The 23,686-nt window shown below is 43.9% G+C and overlaps 1 protein-coding gene across 2 annotated transcripts in view; it reads left to right on the forward strand.

Annotated features, from left to right (window-relative positions):
- Positions 1 to 519: 519 nt before the first annotated feature.
- The window catches only part of LOC115110928 (speckle-type POZ protein), a 162,332-nt gene continuing 139,165 nt past the window's right edge, over positions 520 to 23,686 (forward strand). Inside the window, exons 1-2 of one of the 2 annotated variants that reach the window (XM_065010323.1) lie at positions 520 to 596; positions 23,459 to 23,616. The gene's annotated coding sequence lies outside the window, so the exon portion shown is untranslated. Of the gene's footprint in view, positions 597 to 643; positions 667 to 23,458; positions 23,617 to 23,686 lie in introns of those variants that run through there. The other variant, XM_065010324.1, reaches the window with a different exon arrangement.

Genomic DNA, 23,686 nt, shown 5'->3' on the forward strand with positions numbered 1-23,686 from the left:
AGTCACTTTACCCCTACCTACATGTGCAAATGACCTAGATTAACCTGTATCCCAGCATATTGACTCGGGACGGTAACCCCTGTATATAGCCTCGTTATGTAATTTTATTGAATAAGAAGAAGAAGAGGACTGTATCATCAGGCTTTTTCACATACTGACTGTCCTATCACAGCATGGCAATTATATTTTTAATTTATACTTTATTGTAAACCAATTCAAAATATATAGAAAAACAATAAGTTTACAACAGAGTATACAAGTCTTACAAACGACAGTGAGGGGAATACAGACAATACATTATAAAAATAACTTGTCTTGATTGGTTTTTTTTTGCTATGAGAAGAATGAATTGTGTTTAATTAATGTTCAATTTAATTCTCAAAAATAATAAACAGAGGTTTTTTACTTTGATATTTACATGAATAAATCTATTAATAAGACATGTACATTCATGAATAAAGTATTTAGCTAAAATAAGAAAGCATGGCAATGTTTTGGTATGGCCGTGCATGCTTTCGTCACAGGCATAACCCGGATGTAGAGTGCCAGTGCTGACAAAAAAAATCCTATCCTGTCGTGGAACAGACTGAAAAAAGGTGAGTTTTAAAACAAAAGGAAACTTTGTTTGTACTCGCTTTCATTCTGAGACCAAACACCAGTGAACATGTGAGTTTGGTATCTAACAGGAATACGGAAGGCACTTAGCCAACTTGTATCTAGCTATTTTACCTTCTCAACAATCTCGACTGTTGATGTTCGAGATAGCAAGCTACACTTAGCTAGCGAACGTTAGCTCGCTAGCTAGTTAACTAACCAGCAGACTGGTAGCTAGCTCGTCGGAAGCTAACCCTGACAAATCGTCTACCAAACATTAGCTAATCGTGCTAAAATGTAACAAAACACTTGTTGTAGTTTCCTACTTAGCCAGCTTGCTAGCTAGTTGGTTAGCCAGCTGAGCTAGTTAGCTAGACAATCTACGCTGCCTCGCGCTTGTCTGACAATGGTTTGACAGCTGGTTTTAGCTTGACCATTTGTGAAGGAAAGATTCATTTTATGCAGTTGGTGTGCGGGAAAGAGGTGGGTTATTTCTAGAAATGAATACATGACTAATTCTCAAAGGGGCCCTGTGCGTAAGTAAAAGCATTTTTTTTGTTGCCACATTATGAACCCACAATTTCCTCTGAAGCCACCATCCCACAACTGCCTGTATCCTGCCAGATAGTGACCATCTCTTGTCTCCCGTATTTGTTTGCATGAGTTGTGCAGCACAGTGTCCTTTGCCAGAAACGGAGCTCCATAGAGAATGTGAAGAGCCAGGCTGAGGGGTTGCTGCATTGTAGAATAAGGTCCTGCCTAAAGATGAGAAACTGAGAAATTGTCAATATGGTTAACCATGCACAGACAGAGCGAATTACGGTGGCAGATGTTTTTTAAGTGGGCGTTTTGGGGCACAGCTGGTATTTCACCAAATAAAATGTTGATGCAAGATTAGTTTTAGTACATGAAGTGCTGTGGGAATTCTCAATCATTCTTGTGTGGTCCATCTGCATTTTTCTAGATTGTAAACACACGCAGGTTGAAACTGAGGGAGCTTTGTTGGAGTTTAGTTGAGTATCTGAGTGGTTTAGTGAGGTATGCTCTGAGACAGCATAGATAACATCTACTGGGACACCCACTACAGTCCCAGTCCTAAAAGCTACCCTCAAGGAGCTGCACTACTCATTCACCTGATACACACCTGCTCCAACAGACACCTCAAAACTGATAGGCATACACTATTTCAGTGTAAGTGAGAGTTTTGGCTCTATTGATGAGGAAAATGGGGCCTGTGAAAGTCTGAAGACAGACATGTTTAGTTGTGGCTTGAGTGCAGAGACTTCATCTTGGCAGCTGTTTTAACTGGGAAAGTCATTTTGGTGCTATTGGAGTACTTGTCTGACTGGAGTACTTACCTTGATTTGACATGCTGGCCTCACCAGTCAGTGTGGCTGTGCTGAGAGACAGCCATCTCATAACGGTAAGGAAAACCCTGTGGTTGTCAACAGGAATGTGCTTCTCTGTATGAAGACAAATTTTGTACGTGCTTCCAGACTGCGTTGACAGGAAAGGATCCTCAGAGCAGGCACAGGGTTCCATTGTTCCGTAGTTAGTCAGGCTGTAGTCAGTGATTTGGCCAAAATGGTAAAATACATTTCCGTTGCACAAAACCTAAATGACCATGACTGGCGATGGAACACTTCAAAGGTTACCGGTACTGCAATGCCTACCTAGTCGTTTCACTGCACGCAAACCCCAAGCCAGCCATCACTTCCCAGCCAACTCCATCCATTCTATGTTATATGTTAAATTGGACAGCACTCGATTTAGCGGAGATGCACTCTACACACCATCCATAGGACAGAACACTTTGTTTTATTTACGCGAGGTGCTTCTGTAACTGCTAGGAATAACAGCCAATCGAAGTGCATGGTGAAGGGCAAGCTAATGTAATCTGACAGCAATGGAGTGGTAGAGGCCGCTCAGGCATCGTAAAGCTGTCGCTGTTTAAGCTCCTAAATTTGTCGCTAATACCCGCCAGCCTCCGCTTCCACATGGCCACAGAGCCGTGAGGAGAAGAGCACCGGAGTGTGCATCCAGGCAGTTTAGTTGTGTGACTGTCTTTCCACCTGTGTTAAGTGTGTATATATATATATATATATATATATATGTATATGTGGATAATGGTGGTAATAGGTGTGTGTGCAGCTCCAGTAAATGTGTGTGAGTCAGTGTGACACTACAGGTGCAGCTTTAGAAGAAGCCCATTTCTCACAATGCTGATTACTTGTGAGGGAATGCAACAAGTATTGAATTACTTTGCTGAAAGGTTGGAAATTGAAATATGGATTGGGGTCGCAAACGCCTGCCTGTGCTATTGGCTGTTTCGGATGTGTGGGATGAAATGTATTTTGTGTGCGTGTGACTGATGCAGACAGTGGCGGTATCTAATTGTTTTCCACTGCTCATTCCTGCACTCCAATAACAGGGTGGGAGCAGGACTGACGCAGACGAAGTGGATGTTTTTTGTTACCTTAAAGAGATGCCAGGCCATTTTTCAGCCAGACTAAAACCAAGCCTGCTGCTCTTCCATTACATTATGGCATCCATTTTAAAGTGAAACACAAACCTAGGGCTGGTTTCCCAAAAGCATCATAAGGCTCAGTTCATCGTTAGAGCCTTCGTAGGAGCATTGTTAAATCCAACGTTTCACTTGAAAATGCTTGGAATTTAATGCTTGCCTCAGACTGCTCGTAGAACAGCGAGGTCCGCCGTTAGATGCCCCCCCACGTCATTTTAAACACAGATCTCCGCTAAACAGAATCAAATGGTTTATCTGTCTCTGTGACTGCCGATAACTACAAATACAGAGTTGTCAATGTCTTTGCAATTAATTCCAAGCTATGTTTAAAAATATTATACAAATGAAAACTGAGAACTGCATTCAAATATTAACAATAAGCTATAGGCCTATTTCAATCATATAGAAATATATTTCATGTTCAATCAATTGTTCTATTTGGCAAATTTCTCTAATTTGCCTCAATATATTTCATGATGTGTAGCCTAATATGCGCAATGATGTGCCAATCGGTGACTTTGTGCATTTTTATTGTGTAAGCATTAGAATAAGACTCCTCAATATTTGCAGCCTTAGGTGGTAACTTCTGTCTAAGTTCTGCTCCGTCGTCAGTATTGTGAAATCATTCTAATGTTAAGGCAAGATTTTTAATGGAAAAAGCTAATCTGAGAGCAGCACTGCCTTTTCTTTCCAGCCTATCAGTATCGACACATGCTCCTACAACGCACTTAGCGACCATTCTCTCTGCGTGGTGTTTTGGGAAACGCGTATTACATCTTTGGCCGTTATTGGAAAGATGCATTGTTGAAACACTCGTAAGTGTAAATTCCATCGGTATCGAGAAACCAGACACAGCTCATCCCATCTGCCATTTAGATGTATTTAAATGTGCTGCCTTGCTGTGCTGGTGGTGGTTTAGCTTAGTGAGCGTCTGGCTGGCTGGGTGTGGAGAGTGTGGGCTGGAGGCCTGCCTGGTCTGGGGGCTTGAGGCCTACTTCTCCCTGGCCGAGTAGCCTTGCCGCTGACCCCGAGAAGTTATCTGAATATCAATGACAATGCAGTGATTTAGAAGCGGCCATGACCCCAAAGTCAGATCTAATCGTGCTGGTATTTACTGCCATTTGAGCTTGGAAAGCAGCAGTAGACCATCTTGCTGTTGTGATGCGAGTCCAATTGAATTCAAAGGTAATTTCCCTACGGCTGTTTGGTATTTTGGGAATGAATCACCCATCTAGGGGTAGTATCTCTGAGGGTTGGGTGAGACAGGGTTTAAGAGCTGTGCAAATTCAAGGTCAAAGGTGAAATGATACAAAGAGATGCCCAGACAGGGATGGAGGGAGAAAGATAAGTGAGACTTTACAGAGGGAGATACTAAACTATCGTCTAAGTAAGGAGTGAGAGCAACGGGTTTAATGCAGGTGGAGTGAGGAGTGTTATGTGCAAAGATGGAGCTAAAAAGATGAATAAATCTAGATAAGATGGAACGAGAAATGGAGTTATATAGTAGGTGAGGTGGAGGTATAGACAGAGCGAGTGAGATGGGGGGAGAGAGGTGATGTTGGGGGTGGAAGAGGATTGCGGTAGTGAAATCGATAGTTCATACCATTCTGAAATTGAGTTTTTTTTCTTTTCTTTTTTTTTGTTGTCAGAGAAACAGGTATGGAGGGTATAATATGAAATGGCTCTGGCTGAGGACCGTTACTTGAGCAGCAGTATTGATTCCTGGGCCGTGTTCCAATTATAGTTGGGTGTTTTTGTCCGAGGCACTCGCTACGCAGCCCTTAAAGAGCTGGGGACAAGGCTGGACAAAGTTTTTGGGTGACGACTGACTTTGTCTTATCGCTTCCCCAAAGCGGCCCACTTTTTCAGTCATCAAAGAGGTTAGCTGAGAAATATCGTGTGCTGTCTCACTGGGTCTCTGAGGACATCACTAGAGAATGGAATTTCCCCCATGGCCGTCCCTCTTAAGAGATTCACTGGCATTACAGCATAAAGAGAAAATAATCTTGTTTGTGTGTAGGTTTGTCCGTGTGTGTCTGTGGCTAAGTGGATTTGAGTATGTCTCTGTTGTGGGAGTGGGTTTGCATAACCTATGTGCAGGAAACATACATTCTTTGTACACTTGTGTGATTGAGTGTGTGTATTTATGGGGGCAGGTTGGAAAAACAACACCAGGTTGCTGACTGGCTGAATGGCAGTAGAATGACAGCAGATTGCTCTGTGGCTTCCTCCACGCTGCACTTAGCCGTTCATTGTGTGTGCAGCCAGACATGAGCAGAGAAATTGCAGCTGTTTGTTGCCTTTGTTCCTGGAAGATTTCCAAGTTAAAATGGCATGTAATTCCCAGCCTGATGTCCTTGCCTTTGCTCCTGCTTTTAGAGAGCCTTATCTGGGGTTTGGAAGGGGGCTGCTGGATCGGGGAATAATGTAGGACAACTTTCTGGTACTCTTGAGGTTCAGTAAAGAGTTATTGTGTTGTCTGTCTCTACTAGTGGACTCTCCTCTTTCTCTAGCATCTGTCCCATCTGTATTTCATTCATTCTCTCCAAATAATGTCAGGCTCATGCAATATGTTGTTTCCCCACTTGTGTGTTAATGAAGTGGATGAATATTCATGAGCCAGAGCTGACATCGCTGTGGAGATCTTGTCAAGGGAATATGGAGTGGCAGGGCTAGACATAAACTTTTTGCTTGTCATGCCACGAACACCATTTGCATGTCATTGTATGATCAAGGACCCATGCGTTACCATCTTTTTTTTTACCATAGAGAATCAGACCACAATGTTTGCTACACTCTTTGCATAGTCAAGCCTATCTCAAAATACAATGTTACAATTACAACAAAATACTTTTCCCTACAGGGCTCGATATTAAGGGATTCCCGTTGTCCCTGTGATGATGATAAATTTCTGTTTTAAAACGGACTGTTTTAAAATTCATCCAACCACTGCACATATGTATATATTTTTTTAAACCAATGATGCAACAGATCAGACCGTTTAGCTTAAAATGTTGATCGTTTTATTTCTTTATATTTTCAGCTCAACAATGCGATCATGGCTGTAGGCTATACGCGAATGTTCCAAAATGCAATTAGCAGGAAAATATCTCAGAAGCGCACTGCATGCACCAGTGGTTTCATGTAAAAATTAAGGGGAGATCTAAAGATGCATTAACTAGCATGGTTTACTAATATGACTAGGATTATGCTGAAAACCAGTAGAACATGAGAATCATGCTGTTTTCAATGGTGTATTAAGTGTTAAAATAATTCCCTCAACATTTCGATGGTTGTATTTTGGCTATGCTAGGCTCCTTTGAAACAAGGTACATGCTTCATAAAATTAAATTAAATTTCCAGGTTTTAAACAATTATGTTCATGGTTAAATAGTTTTAAAATGCAAACCGCTCCGCTCAGATTTAAGGTGGGTGACGTGTGGTGCGCCACAGGCACTTCACTCTCCAGTCTTGTGACCATTTGATCTGAAGGAACCGTGCCTCCAGTATGTCGACAGAATCAAGCCTTTAGATGCTCATGTTAGTTATTCTTCATTTATATTTGTCAATCATCACTATATTTTTGTAATTAAGTCTCATTAAAGTTTGGCCACCTCATGTCAGCATCGGTTTGGACATGAAGCTGTAGCCAATTTTTTTTAACCTTTATTTATTTAAGAACAAATTCTTATTTTCAATAACTGTCTTGGAACAGTGGGTTAACTGCCCTGTTCAGGGGCAGAACGACAGATTTTTTTTTTTCCAGCTCGGGATTCGTACTTGCAACCTCTCGGTTACTAGTCCAACGTTCAAACCACTAGGCTACCTTCCGCCCCACTATGTACCAATATACATATCATCTACATTTTGACATGTAGGATTTTGTCATTTCTGTACATTAATTAAACTAAGGGTGTGAACATTTTAAATGAAGTTGGGATCCTTAAAGTTAAGAAAAATCCCTAACTGAACCCCCACCCCACATATTAAAGTCACAGTGCAGTTATCATAATTTTTTTTGAATCCCTTTGTTATAGCCCAACTAGACTATGGCTATAAAGGCCTACAGAAGGTAGTGTAATTTAAATAAACTCAGGGAGGAAGAGGTGAACTTTAGGCTACTTTGGTGAATTTGCGAAGCATGGAAGATAATTAAGACATTGCGAGATGCAGATTACCAAGACGTGTACGGTTCTGCCTGCCCCTCTGTCTCCCTCATTGCTGGCCTGCCTGCTCTTTCTCTTCGCTAATGACCCAAGTGTGTGTTCAGGCTGGTCTGTTGCATGTAGAATATCCTCGCTTAGGCTATTCATGGCACTGGTGTTGGCGGTATACAGTATCTTCGGGCCAGTCTTGCACGGGGAAAGGCTTCTCTTAGTTGCTTAGTGGGTAGGGGTGTTTCTGTCTCATATGAAATTACAGTAGGCTACTGGTGTAGCCTGTATTGATGACCATTTTCAGATATAATGATGTGTCCCCTTGAAAGCGCCTCGGTTACGACATGCTTGTTTGACTGTTAGGGTAGGCTAAACGCCGACAAGAAACCTTCTCTGGAGACATGAACACCGTTTTACTTGTCTGTAAATTAATGCCGACGCGGGACTACCTTCCATCACTAGGCGACCAGAACTTTCAATCCTAGCATGCCTGCTGCCTGTGCTCTGACTAAAAAACAGTACTTTAAAGTATCTTAGTTATTGCGACTTACGAAGACATTTAGTAGAAAGAAAGCACTTCTAGCTACCCTACCATAAAAAAACAGCATAAATGACACAGCAGCACATCAATCAGCAATGTTTGTTGTCAGGGAAACAATTGAACGTTCTATGCTGGAGCAGAATTTAAATTGTCAAAGTGATCAATTATGGACATGTTACTGTACTGTGTTCTGTGTGTAAAGGGTCGCGGTAGATCATTTCATTGCCCGGACCTAACGGTCATACATCTGTAATAGGACCATTTTAATTTGCATTATGAATAAATGTGTATAGTTTTTCTTTCTTATTGGTTTAAATGGAACCCCCCCTCCCCAAACATGGCAGTTTAAACGTTAAGAAAACATTTGGCACATCCCTAAATAAAACATTACTCTAATGTTGGCCTCTGATCCAATTCTGATCAGAGTAATTGTTTGATATTGTGATTTGTGTGAGGCATTTTGTCTTCAACTCAAATCTACATTCTTCTGCCCATTTCAGAAATAAAATCTCAATGTATATGATGTATGCTGTGCTTACTTCTCTCACACATTGCCAATGTATCTCTCATCTTCTTTCATTATGTCTGCTTACTATTGCTTTTCAGTGTACAGATACTCTACCTCTTTTTGCTTGGCAGCCTTTCATTTGGATTCTTGCTCTTTTTCTTTTTCCCTCTTATTTTCTCTCTCCTCCATTGCTCCCTCTCCTCCATTGCTCCATACCTCTCTCCATGGCAGGGGATGTCAGACCCCTGCAGTCCACCGCTAAAGCATCTCATGCGAACTGTAAAATCTTTGATCTCACGGCATCCATGCACTGAGCCACGACAGCAAAGTGTGTGGATGTTGCGGCACAATAAAGAAACGTGTGTGTGTGTGTGTGTGTGTGTGTGTGTGTGTGTGTGCTCAAAAAAACCTTTCATTTGGCAGTGTGAGGTTGTCAGCACTTGTGGGAGAAACTCTTAGTAAGAGGGAAGAGCTTGTCCTCTCTCTGCTTGTTCCTGTTTGGCCTTTTCCTAGTGTGTCCTTTCCTTTCTTCTCTGTAGTTTGATAGAGCAGTAGTTGAATCAGTTGATATTTAACCCTGCAGCTCCAGACAGTTTGACATTCTCCCAGACATGCTCCCTATGGTCAGGAAAGGGTGGAGGCTGGTCAATTCATCAACATTCTATTACAGGACCCCTCCATCTTCATAAATCCACTCACCAGCTATCTATAGGCTATGCACAACCCACTGCTATAGGCTTTATACAACCCACTGGCACTTTACCTGTCTCATCACTCACTAAAACTGCTGATGGGATCACTAGCAAGAACATGTGTTGTTGCTCAAGTTGATGATATTGAAGGCCATGGAATGGGGTTACATTCCCCCCTAACTTTGGGGGTAGCACCTTGACTTTTGGGGTAGCAGCCTAACTCAAGAAGTTACAGTGTAATTGATCCAAGCTTCTTGGGGGCAGCTATGGAGGCAGACAGCCCTTTGAATATGCCCCACTGTCATCTCCTTGGACACCTCAGGGTCCTGATGACAGGGAAGGACACTCATCTTGTCTATCTCTCTGTCCCTCGCTCCTCTGACGGTGTGTGCTGTGTCCTCGCCCCCCTTGTCCGTTTGCTCTCCTCGCCCCTCGACTGATCAAAGCCCCTTTGAGGGTCCTGAGTGGTTCTGAGCTAATAGCCGGTAGTGATCTGATGTGTGTGTGTGTGTGTGTGTGTGTGTGTGCGCATGTGTGCGTCTTCTCAGTGATTAGACACCCATTGACAGGCTGAGCCAGCCCTGCCTACCGTTTTTATCCTTTAAATGGGCAATCTGCAGTTGCGGCATCCATTTTTTAAACCTATGAATGATAAGTAAATTATATTCTTGAAGAATATAACTTAGAAATGCCTCATGAGCTTAGTTCTACTGTCATACCCCATCAGAACCCAAAATATAACCTTGTTTTACTCCACTGTTTGTAAACTAAGTGTAAACAAATACTATATAGCCTCAAAACATAGTTCAAACTTACATTTTGTCAGTCCTTGCATTCATAGCTCTGCCTATGAATTTCATATTGGTTACATTTCTCCAGCCCCATCCCTTAACTGCAGATTGCCCCTTTTAATGTTGCACCTTCCCCAGCAGCCGACTCAATTATCAGTGATTAAGTTAGTGTCAGTCTTTAGCGCTGAGCCGTACCTCTCCTCCCCGCCATGTGGCACAGAGGCCCTGAACAGAGCTACTGATCCCAAGTCAGTGCTGTGGAGGGACGTACAGTATGTAGACAGCTCTAAGTATAACCCCTGTCCTCAACTCTGATCCCCAGACAAGGTGACAGCGTACTGAAAGTTGGCAAAACCCCCAAAGCCTTAACCTCAGTGAGGAGGAAGAGGCGTTGCATTATATTATAGGATAAATGTATAAAGCATTAACCTCCGTGAGGAGGAAGAGGTATTGCATTACATTATAGGATAACTGTGTAAAGCCTTAACCTCAGTGAGGAGGAAGAGGCATTGCATTACATTATAGGATAAATGTATAAAGCTATCCTGGTGCTTAGGTTCTTATCCAAGCTGAGATGACCCTGTTTTCAGAAGGAGAAACAAGGACAGGGCCTTACATTGCAGAATGATATTAGTGATTCTTATTATTCCAGTTAGATTTTGAACTTGCAGGGGGTTACCGAAGATAGCATGGAGATATATAAGATCTGAGCCCTTGTCGTTCAGTCCTCACCCCCTCCTCTCCACCAGCCTCTCTCTAGAGTAGAGGACTGGCCTTGGTGGTGGCACAGGCGTGGGGGTGTGGATTATTGTGAGGCGTCTCGTAAAAAAACCAACTCTTGGCTGCAAGGTCACGTCTCTTCTCTGCCTCATCCCCCTAATCCTGGCCTGTAAATAAATATCTAACACTCCCACACTAACACCATTATACCTCCCCTTAGCTACACACACCCCTCTCTGTTCTGCCCAGAAGTCTCCGGAAGGCACACCTTGCATGTCTTTGCCTATAGTGTTTTGACAAGTGAATAAACATCAGCTGCTTCATTGCCCACCTGCCTCCCAGCCTCTACCTAACGCATAATGCTCCCCTCTCTTCCACCTCTATCTTATCTGCCCCTCACTTGTCATCTACTCTCCCTCTAACTCTACCGTATCTCACAGGCTGTAAGTGGAAGCCGACCCTTGTAGGCTGGTTATGGATCCCCACAATCACTGGGCTATTACCTCTACCCTGTCATTACATATAGACTAAAGACTAGAAGTGGGTCTTATCTATCTATAGAAAACCTCGCTAAATGCTCTCTCCTTAGGCTCTGAGTCCTCTCAGGGGACAGACAGACGGGTGTTGGTTGGACAGGTAGGGAGTTCTCAGTTTGGATTTAAATGTATACACCTCTGAATTAGGATGCAAATACCTTTTGCAGATTTGGTGGGCGTAGCTCTCTCCTGGTTTGGGGCTCCAACCACGATCTCCCTCCCTGTGCCTCCCTCCCTGTGTTGTCCAGTGAGCAGCAGCAGTGATCAGTAAGGAGAGCTGGTAATCTGCCGTAGCCTTAGCGCTCTCTGGCTCTGCTCTCCTTGAAGAAGATTGATGGCCCTCCTGGAAAGGCTGCTATTGTGGATGGGCAGAGAAAAAGAGGGGAGGGAGGAAATGGATTAAGAATGGGAAGTTTGAAGGAGAGTGATAGTGGGAAAGGTAGATAAAAAGAGATGGTGCTTGAGAGGTTAGGAGATGAATGGGGGACGAGTTGGAGTTGATGAAATTATGTGAAGGGGTCAGGGGGGCTGTGTTTATCTGAATGTGTGTTTGTGTAAACATGACCAGAGATTAGGCTTGGACTCATCAGTCCTCACCCATTATCTGACTCCCACACACGCAGTACTCGCGCGCACACACAATTGTCTGTCGGTTTAATCCATTTGAATTAAATCAATTTTTGACGGCATCCCTTTTGATTTAAGCAAAACTTACCATTGATGTTTGCCCATGGAAGAAGGGGCCAGAAAGTGACTTTTTGGACCTAATTGCCAAAACATTCAGGAGATAAAGGTGCTCAAAGTTCATCCACTGTATACTATACCATGAGACATCTATGTCTTCATCACTGGGAAAATATAAACTGTTGAGTTGAAATTATATCAAAAGCTCACAAGCAGGGTTGTCAAACTATTTGATAATTTCTTCCCAAAAAATGTTATAATAAAAAACGTTTTTACTAATTAGCATAAATGAGGAAACTCAGATTTTTTTTGTTGATATGGGTGTATATTGTAGCTTCGACCCAACTTCACATCTTCTGCGTGTGTTGTGCCCGCTATCTGTTGAGACACAACATGCTCTTGAATGGTGGATGTCATTTCAAACGTAGAAAAATTATTCATAGAATGGACCTATCCCTCCTTCAGAGGCCACTGTAGTTTAGCTGGTACACCATTGAAATGTAAATTCAATTAAAATTGTAACTTCTAATTACTAACACAGAGATGGCCGCCGGTCCACCCACCATCAGCTGTCAACTTAAATGGTCATGTTTATATTGTCTATATTTCTGTGATTTCAATAGGTTTCCTATGGAGTATAAACAGCATAATTAAAACAAACAGATATTCCCATTCCCGGCTCTAAGCTACAACATATGTAAATCTAAATCTAATCTAGTCTGTTTTTAGAAAAATAACGTTTAAGGTAAAAAATTTAATAAAAATTACAAATCTCAACCGTTTCTCTTTTGCAGTGATGAAGACAAGGATTTCTGGTACCTTTTTAACTTCATGAATCTTTTGTCATTCGGGCCCAAAAAGTAACTTTGTGAGCACTTCTACAATGGGCAAATATATATGTATGTAAAGTTTGCTTCAAATCAAAAGGGGTGCTTTCAAAAAGGGGTTAAAATTGATTTACCCTGGGGCGGCAGGGTAGCCTAGTGGTTAGAGCGTTGGACTAGTAACCGGAAGGTTGCAAGTTCAAACCCCCGAGCTGACAAGGTACAAATCTGTCGTTCTGCCCCTGAACAGGCAGTTAAACCACCCGTTCCTAGGCCGTCATTGAAAATAAGAATTTGTTCTTAACTGACTTGCCTAGTTAAATAAAGGTAAAATATATTTTTTTATAAATGTACCCTCTTAGTTCAAGTTTTCACGAATAAACAGATTTGTATTACAGTTCCTGTCAAGATGCGTATTTGCATACACAAATGAGCAATGCATAAGAACCATATGTAACCATAATGTGTGTCTAGGTCTGTGAGCACATACTGTTCATTCTACACTTTCCATTCTAGTCATTTAGCAGAAGCTCTTATCCAGAGCGACTTACAACTAGTGCATTCATCTTAAAATGGTTAGGTGAGACAATACATCATAATTGTCTCGAGTACATTTCCCTCAACACATTACTTCCAGATGTTTTTGAAAGATGGGCAGGGACTCCGCTGCCCTGACTTTAGGGGGAAGCTTGTTCCACCAAGTTGCAGGAGTTTGATGGCAGAAGCTGGTAGCCCAGCCAAAAGAGTTGCAGTAGTCTAGACGTGCCTGGATTAGGACCTGCGCCGCTTCCTGTGTGCAGAAAGGTTGTACTCTGAAGAGAGTGAACCTGCAGGAGCGAGTCACTGCTTTGATGTTTGCAGAGAATGACAGTGTTGTCCAGGGTCACATCAAGGTTCTTTGCACTCTGGGAGGGGGGCACTTTGAGTTGTCAACTGTGATGGAGAGGTCTTGGAGCGGGCAGGCCTTCCCTGGGAGGAAGAGCAGCTGTGTTTTGTTGGGCTTGAGGTGGTGGGCTGACATCCAAGCTGAGATATGCCAGGCACGCAGAGATGCGTGTCTCCACCTGACTGTCAGAAGGGGGGGGGGGGGGAAGTGGAGTGTCATTTGCATAGCAATGATAGGAAGACCATGAAAGGATATGACAGAGCAGAATGACTTAGTGTGAAGACCAGTAGTGAGAGTACGTGGTGCAGACACCGAGTCAGCTTTGGCAGAGTGGAGAGCAGTCTCGGATGAGTGACACGGCTCAAAGCCTAACTGGTTAGGATCAACAAGATTGTTCTGAGAGTGATAACGAGAGGGTTACAGCACGCTTAGTTGTTGACGTCAGAGGGATGAAGTGTTGGTTTCTTAAGGAGAGGCAAACTTGAAGTCAGAGGGGACGCAGCCAGTGGTCAGGGATGAGTTGAGGCAAGTGAGGAATGGGAGAAGGTCTGTAGAGATGGTCTGGAGGAGGTGATGGGGTCAAGTGGACAGGTTGTTGGGTAGCCAGCCTTCATTAGTCGCAGGCTTTCATCTAGAGAGAGAGGGGAGTAAGAGGTCAAGTAGTTCTGTGGGAGTTGTGTCCCCCGAAACATGACCTGCCGCACTGCTCTGCTTCACTGCTTCTTAACACACTGCTCACTTAACCCAGAAGCTAGCTGCACCAATGTGTGCCTATGTGTTGGAGGAAAGACCGTCCAACTGACAACTGAGGTCAGCTTGCAGGTGCCCGGTTGGCCACAAGGAGTCGCTAGAGCATGACGAACCAAGGAAATCCCCCGGCCAAACCCTAACCTAACCCGGACGACGCTGGGCCAATTATGCGCCCACCCCATGGGGCTCCTGGTCACGGCCGGCTGTGACACAACCTGGGATAGAACTGGAGGCTGTAGTGGCGCGTTAGACCACTGCGTCACTCAGGAGGCCATATTGTATTGTTTTGACAATATTGCAATGTTAATTTTGCGCTAATTGGCTGTACCTGCACCAAAACTCAAGTATTTTTCCTTCATATATTATTGTTCTCCAACTTCTTTTTAAATAGCTTGATTAAAATGCATTTTCTCATGGCTCTCTGTTGTGCCTCTGCAGCAGACCATATGGTGAGAAATATGCTTGGAACATCGAGTTGTAATACATACAGAATCGTAACACGTATTGTATTGGCACCTAAGTATTGTGATAATATCGTATCGTGAGATTCCTGGCAATTCTCAGCCCTAGTATTAAGTAGCCACCGGATTGGCTGATGGTGTACACCCCCTGGACAGGATGATAGTCTATCGTAGGCGACCTTTGAATTACCCTTGGCATGTTACTCCTTTATGGCCCTGTGTGTGTGTGAATAACCCAGATCCTCCACTGTGTGTGTGCGCAGCAGCAGCACAGGGTTGAATGGCCCAGTTGTGCTCATAATTATGACAGTTATTCACTCTTAGTGGCTCTTTTTTAAAACATAGTCAAGCGCTTCATGTTACTTTTTTTCAAGTCTTAGGGGGTTTCAGCAGCGGTGAACCTGTGAGGAACAGTCCTTTTTTCTCTCTTTTTCCCTGTATCATGGCTGACGTCTTTTAATGTCTATCCCCGTCCCTTTCCGCCCTCTGCTTAATTTGTCTTCAATCCTTTCTAGTTTTGTTTTTATCCTCTCCTTGTCTAGTCTGCTGCCCCCCTTCTCTCTTTTTCATCAGCCTGTAGTACATTAACCCATCTTTCATCCTGTCTCATCTCCCATTCTTCCTCACTTAAGCTTTTTCTGATTTCCATTTCTTTTCTTATTACACTTTTGTTTCCCCCCGCTACTCTCCTGTCTCTCTCAGCTCCATCCTCTTCCTCTCCCTCATTCGCCTCCTCACCATCCAATCCCTGCTCTCTCAAGCTGCGGAGATGTAGGTTTGCTCTGCCATGGAGTCTTGACAGGATGGATGGCAGCGGGTGTCTGTGTTGTCATCTCATCTCCCCTCTCCAACCTGACTAAACAATCAGGCTCACTGGTGGACAGACAAACAGGCCGGGGCAGGGAGTGCAGGCAGAGTCAACGAGGGTGGCAGGGCGAGGCCCCAGCGTTTACCCAACCTGATTACAGGATCACACACTGCAGGTCAACCCTCATTTCCTGGAGTTCCAACTCATTACCACACCGCTGACCAACGCCTATCAGTCAGGGAGGGAGGGAAGGGAAGAGAAGGAGGAGGGTGGGAGACTGATGCATAGAGAATGAGTACAGGTCAGAGAAAGGAGAAGAGGGGGTGAAGGAGGGATGGTCAGAAGAGATTGAGATGAGAGAAAGCAGAGTAAATGATCATAGGTCATAGACAGGGCGAGGAGGATAGGTGTTGCAGTGAGTCAAGGGGATTTTAGTCTCCGATTCAGACAGTAGAGGTAGTAGATCTAAGTAGCTGTTCCGCTGTTATGTAAGTCTGAAGGCTGGTTTAGCCAGATGACTTACACTATACAGACCAACCAGGAAGGCTCTGCCCACCACAGGACCACGGAGACACAACCTCTTCACCTCACACAGTTGACTCATTATTTTGTACGTTGTCTGACACAATCACAGCATATTGTCAGACCTAAGTTTCTCTTAATCCCCATTTTGCCTGTTAAAATGGTGTTTGAACCAGGAGGCATTAGTGATTTTGGAGCCCAAAAATATTGACCGGACTCATGCTTCTGTTGTCAGGTTTTGAATACACATCTGCTTGTCCAGTCAATAAGAACACTCACATATTCATTGCAGGTGAGCTATTGATCAAGCCTCTGTCCCCCTGAGACACACACCTCTGAGAGTAGCACTGCCTCTCACATTCCGTGCTTGCATTTTGCCTCTATATTTTGCATCTGATTGACATTTGTGACTGGCTTGTGTAAACCTGAGGGTGTTAAGATGATTCCATTCATTCCTTCAGTCCACCTCTCTTCTCTCTGACTTTCTGACCAAGGGGCTATGGCAGGGTCTGGATTAAAGAGAGGGGGAAGAGTTCTTTATTCAGAGCATGTCACAGAGAGACATTGTTAGTCAGAATGGTATTGCACTTGGCTTCGTGTTGTGATTCAGGTTGGATTGGCTTTCTTCATGGTCTCAAGTTGGGCCTATTTGTTTTAGATTACTGCTCTGAAACAGTACTTTGTCTTACAGACCAGAAGAGCTTGAAGTGTCTTACATCTCAGCTATTGTCTTTGTACATGTCTGTAAATTATATAATGAAGCCGAATATGACTATGTATTTTAAAGGGACCATTCAACCTGATGAAGTTTCTCTTGTTCAGTTATGTGGGAGTCTCTGTCCCCCTGAAGTGCTAGTGTTTATTACTAAATATTAGGGATGCACCGATATGACATTGTTGGCCGATACTGATATCCAATATTTTACTTGTCAAAAAAAACTATACTGATAACACATTTTGGGGAATATTCAGAGGTGGCAACTTTCCATGGGAGTTGATATTAATACCATTTAAATGTAGATGTTTTTTGCATTGGATATATTTACCATATCATATGGAGACAGAAACAGAAACCTTTTATCTTATCATAAGTAGATGTATTTACCATATCATATGGAGACAGAAACAGAAACCTTTTATCTTATCATAAGTAGATGTATTTACCATATCATATGGAGACAGAAACAGAAACAGAATTCTTTTATCTTATCATAAGTAGATGTATTTACCATATCATATGGAGACCGAAACAGAATCCTTTTATCTTATCATAAGTAGATGTATTTACCATATCATATGGAGACAGAAACAGAATCCTTTTATCTTATCATAAGTAGATGTATTTACCATATCATATGGAGACAGAAACAGAATCCTTTTATCTTATCATAAGTAGATGTATTTACCATATCATATGGAGACAGAAACAGAAACCTTTTATCTTATCATAAGTAGATATATTTACCATATCATATGGAGACAGAAACAGAATCCTTTTATCTTATCATAAGTAGATATATTTACCATATCATATGGAGACAGAAACAGAATCCTTTTATCTTATCATAAGTAGATATATTTACCATATCATATGGAGACAGAAACAGAATCCTTTTATCTTATCATAAGTAGATATATTTACCATATCATATGGAGACAGAAACAGAAACCTTTTATCTTATCATAAGTAGATATATTTACCATATCATATGGAGACAGAAACAGAAACCTTTTATCTTATCATAAGTAGATATATTTACCATATCATATGGAGACAGAAACAGAAACCTTTTATCTTATCATAAGTAGATGTATTTACCATATCATATGGAGACAGAAACAGAAACCCTTTACCTTATCATAAGTAGACATAATTGCAAATGATTAAATCCTTCCAATAGAAATAAAAAAAACAATTTAGTTATAAATTGAACTTTAATTAAATGAGTTGACTCTTCACATGGGATAATTTCACTGAACAACAAAAGTGAATATTGAATGATCCATCACTTCTCCCAAAAACATTTTCAACATGCATCTGTAAAATGATAGTCTAGAAACTAAAGCTTTGGTTGTCTTCCTCTTATGCTTCCATGTCTTCTCCCTGGACCTTCTCAATGTCCACCTCTTGAACATCAGAATCTGAGGCCTCATCTTCACTGTCACTTTCCAACCTCGTTGAGGATGGCTTACTGTCAGGCTCAAAAAGCCTCAAATTTGCCCAGATGGCCACCAATTTTTCACCCCTTGTATTGGTCAGCCTGTGGCGTGCTTTGGTGTGTGTTTCCAAACAAGGAACAGTTGCCCTCTGAGGCGGTTGATGTTGGTGGGATTTGGAGGACGATGGAGGCAACAGGGGTAAGAGCCTCAGATCCACAAAGTCCCTTCCACCATGTGGCTGATGAGATATGTTGGCACGACTGCCATATTGCATCTCCATCCCAAAGTCTTTGCTTGGAAGTGTACTTCACCAGACTGCCAAGAACCTTGCCCCCATCCAGGCCAAGTTGGCGAGACACGGTAGTGATGACACCATAGGCCTTGTTGATCTCTGCACCAGACAGAATACTCTTGCCAGCATACTTGGGGTCCAACATGTACGCTGCGGCGTGTATGGGCTTCAGGCAGTCTTCACGCTTTTTGATGTATTTCAGAACTACAGTTTCCTCTGCTTGGAGCAACAGTGAAGTGGGAAGGGCAGTACGGATATATTCTCTTACATCTGCAAGCAGAGTCTGAACATAAAACAGAATGGCACTGTCTCCCTCAATCCGTGCAATGGCTACTGCTATAGATTTCAGGAGTTTCAGGCTGCTTACCACTCTCTCTCAAAATACATCATCCAGGAGGATCCTCTTGATGGGGCTGTCCATATTGGCAGACTGTGATATGGCCATTTCTTGGAGAGACTCCTTCCCCTCCAGAAGACAAACATGATGACAACACCACCCCAACGGGTGTTGCTGGGCAGCTTCAATGTGGTGCTCTTATTCTTCTCACTTTGCTTGGTGAGGTAGATTGCTGCTATAACTTGATGACCCTTCACATACCTAACCATTTCCTTAGCTCTCTTGTAGAGTGTATCCATTGTTTTCAGTGCTATGATGTCCTTGAGGAGCAGATTCAATGCATGAGCAGCACAGCCAATGGGTGTGATGTGAGGCTAGGACTCTTCCAATTTAAACCAAGCTGCCTTCATGTTTGCAGCATTGTCTGTCACCAGCGCAAATACCTTCTGTGGTTCAAGGTCATTGATGACTGCCTTCAGCTCATCTGCAATGTAGAGACCGGTGAGTCATGTTGAAAATGTTTTTGGGAGATGTGATGGCTTATTGGGGATCAACCAGGATTTCATCATACATGTCAAGCAGTTAAGTTTCTGATCTGTCTGTCCGATGCCTCGCTTCCTCGGTGTGCACAGTCACTGTGTCCGTTTCCATCTTGTCCAGCTGTGTATGTAACATTTCACGTAAACCCTGTTCCCTGTCTGCATCGAAGTAGCGGTCCTTGTACCTAGCATCGAGTTTGATGGCAACACAGTAAAGAGGCTCAGAGAGAATGCCACCGAACTGCTTGTTCACAGCCTCAAGGACTTTTGTAAGTTTTAACCCCCCGGACTGTTGGCAGTTTTGTTGAGCAGGCGTTTCAATGCCATGACAGAGGCTATCACGTCTGCTGCAGACACAGTTCATTAGCTTATTTCTCCAGTCAGTTGTTTGAATGGCGCTAGGACTGTGTTCATGTTTCAAACATGTTCTCTAATGCTATTGAAATGGCTGCAGCGGTATGAGAACCAGCACATTCTTCAGCATGCAATACGACTTTCCTCAGTATGGAATCCCTGTCGACCCACTGTGCTGTCAGACTCTGCATGCTAATGGAGCTGACATCGCTGATCCAAATGTCAGTCGGGAAGCTAATAGCAGTGAGATCATAGATGTACGTTTCAACAATTCTGTGTAACTCCGGTAGGGCAACTTCTGGAAAAAAAGTGTGTACCGGGGCTCGACCAGTCGATGAAAGCCAACATCATCCACAACAGAGAAGGGTTGATTGTCAAGGGCAATGAATTCCTTTATCTTGGCTTTAATGGATTTTGCCTTTGAATTGTCTCGCTGAAATTTTCTTACTCTTTCAAATGACTGCTGGACTTGAACTTGTTTAGTTGTTGGAAGTGTGCACTTAGTATTTTAATGCTTTTGTTCTGTGTAGCGCTGCATTTTTCATGGCGTCATTACGTCATCTACCTACGTTATATAAGGTATGCACGTCATCTACCTACGTTATATAGGTATGCACGTCATCTACCTACGTTATATAGGTATGCACGTCATCTACCTACGTTATATAGGTATGCACGTCATCTACCTACGTTATATAGGTATGCACGTCATCTACCTACGTTATATAGGTATGCACGTCATCTACCTACGTTATATAGGTATGCACGTCATCTACCTACGTTATATAGGTATGCACGTCATCTACCTACGTTATATAGGTATGCACGTCATCTACCTACGTTATATAGGTATGCACGTCATCTACCTACGTTATATAGGTATGTACCTCATCTACCTACGTTATATAGGTATGCACCTCATCTACCTACGTTATATAGGTATGCACGTCATCTACCTACGTTATATAGGTATGCACCTCATCTACCTACGTTATATAGGTATGCACCTCATCTACCTACGTTATATAGGTATGCACCTCATCTACCTACGTTATATAGGTATGCACCTCATCTACCTACGTTATATGCTGCTAAAGCCACTTTCTACCACTCTAAATTCCAAGCATCTGCCTCTAACCCTAGGAAGCTCTTTGCCACCTTCTCCTCCCTCCTGAATACTCCTCCCCCTCCCCCCTCCTCCCTCTCTGCAGATGACTTCGTCAACCATTTTGAAAAGAAGGTCGACGACATCCGATCCTCGTTTGCTAAGTCAAACGACACCGCTGGTTCTGCTCACACTGCCCTACCCTGTGCTCTGACCTCTTTCTCCCCTCTCTCTCCAGATGAAATATCGCGTCTTGTGACGGCCGGCCGCCCAACAACCTGCCCGCTTGACCCTATTCCCTCCTCTCTTCTCCAGACCATTTCCGGAGACCTTCTCCCTTACCTCACCTCGCTCATCAACTCATCCCTGACCGCTGGCTACGTCCCTTCCGTCTTCAAGAGAGCGAGAGTTGCACCCCTTCTGAAAAAACCTACACTCGATCCCTCCGATGTCAACAACTACAGACCAGTATCCCTTCTTTCTTTTCTCTCCAAAACTCTTGAACGTGCCGTCCTTGGCCAGCTCTCCCGCTATCTCTCTCAGAATGACCTTCTTGATCCAAATCAGTCAGGTTTCAAGACTAGTCATTCAACTGAGACTGCTCTTCTCTGTATCACGGAGGCCCTCCGCACTGCTAAAGCTAACTCTCTCTCCTCTGCTCTCATCCTTCTAGACCTATCGGCTGCCTTCGATACTGTGAACCATCAGATCCTCCTCTCCACCCTCTCCGAGTTGGGCATCTCCGGCGCGGCCCACGCTTGGATTGCGTCCTACCTGACAGGTCGCTCCTACCAGGTGGCGTGGCGAGAATCTGTCTCCTCACCACGCGCTCTCACCACTGGCGTCCCCAGGGCTCTGTTCTAGGCCCTCTCCTATTCTCGCTATACACCAAGTCACTTGGCTCTGTCATAACCTCACATGGTCTCTCCTATCATTGCTATGCAGACGACACACAATTAATCTTCTCCTTTCCCCCTTCTGATGACCAGGTGGCGAATCGCATCTCTGCATGTCTGGCAGACATATCAGTGTGGATGACGGATCACCACCTCAAGCTGAACCTCGGCAAGACGGAGCTGCTCTTCCTCCCGGGAAGGACTGCCCATTCCATGATCTCGCCATCACGGTTGACAACTCCATTGTGTCCTCCTCCCAGAGCGCTAAGAACCTTGGCGTGATCCTGGACAACACCCTGTCGTTCTCAACTAACATCAAGGCGGTGGCCCGTTCTTGTAGGTTCATGCTCTACAACATCCGCAGAGTACGACCCTGCCTCACACAGGAAGCAGCGCAGGTCCTAATCCAGGCACTTGTCATCTCCCGTCTGGATTACTGCAACTCGCTGTTGGCTGGGCTCCCTGCCTGTGCCATTAAACCCCTACAACTCATCCAGAACGCCGCTGCCCGTCTGGTGTTCAACCTTCCCAAGTTCTCTCACGTCACCCCGCTCCTCCGCTCTCTCCACTGGCTTCCAGTTGAAGCTCGCATCCGCTACAAGACCATGGTGCTTGCCTACGGAGCTGTGAGGGAACGGCACCTCAGTACCTCCAGGCTCTGATCAGGCCCTACACCCAAACAAGGGCACTGCGTTCATCCACCTCTGGCCTGCTCGCCTCCCTACCACTGAGGAAGTACAGTTCCCGCGCAGCCCAGTCAAAACTGTTCGCTGCTCTGGCCCCCCAATGGTGGAACAAACTCCCTCACGACGCCAGGACAGCGGAGTCAATCACCACCTTCCGGAGACACCTGAAACCCCACCTCTTTCAGGAATACCTAGGATAGGATAAAGTAATCCTTCTCACCCCCCTTAAAAGATTTAGATGCACTATTGTAAAGTGGCTGTTCCACTGGATGTCTTAAGGTGAACGCACCAATTTGTAAGTCGCTCTGGATAAGAGCGTCTGCTAAATGACTTAAATGTAAATGTAATGTAAATATAGGTATGCACCTCATCTACCTACGTTATATAGGTATGCACCTCATCTACCTACGTTATATAGGTATGCACGTCATCTACCTACGTTATATAGGTATGCACGTCATCTACCTACGTTATATAGGTATGCACGTCAGCTTTAACATCGGTTTTGCATATTGGCGCAAGACATCGTGTCGATGTTGGCATTTTTTACTAATATAGGCTTTTTCCGAAATGCTCACCGATTTATTGTGCATCCCTACTAGACATAATGAAGTGTTTTAACAATTCTGCTGTGTGGCATCAGTCTGGTTTTACCTCAAATCAGACACCTCACTAAATGAATCCCGCTCCTCCATGGGGGAGACAGAGCCACCTCAGCCATGTCGACAGAGGGAGAGGGAAGGAGACGGACAGACTTCTCCTACACCAGAGACTCGAACTGTTCAGCCAGGGAGAGAGAGGCCAGACAGACAGCACTGTTATTGGAGTCTCACTGAGATGGCCTTCTGATTGAACTACTGGGGCCCTACCTTGTACTGTCTGGCTGGACTTTCCTAACTAAACCTACACTACACATTCCCAAAGTATTATTGTGTGCGTACACGTTAAGTAGGTACCTGAGTCCGTTCAGATACAAACAAACCGCTGACTATGTGTCTTGCGTCAAGGTTTTTTGTGATGGTTGTTTTTCACAATGACCTCACACACTCACACTCCTCTCAATCTCTTGTTTGTGTTCTCCTTCTCTGCAGCCGGACAGGAGGCCCAGGCAAACAGAGGGACACAGCCAGAGACGCAGGCAGACAGACGTACAGATAGAGGACTGCTCCCAGACTGACAGACAGAGGGCCCAGCTGGCCCAGCCATGGCATCAGCCAGCAGCACAGATGTTTGAGGGACTTTGATCTGGGTGAGTACCAACTGGGTTGGAGATAAAGGAGGGGAGGGTGTACCAACACAGGGAAGATGGGTGATTTTGG

Source organism: Oncorhynchus nerka, linkage group LG26 (genome assembly GCF_034236695.1).
Source record: "Oncorhynchus nerka isolate Pitt River linkage group LG26, Oner_Uvic_2.0, whole genome shotgun sequence".
Lineage (NCBI taxonomy): Eukaryota > Metazoa > Chordata > Actinopteri > Salmoniformes > Salmonidae > Oncorhynchus > Oncorhynchus nerka.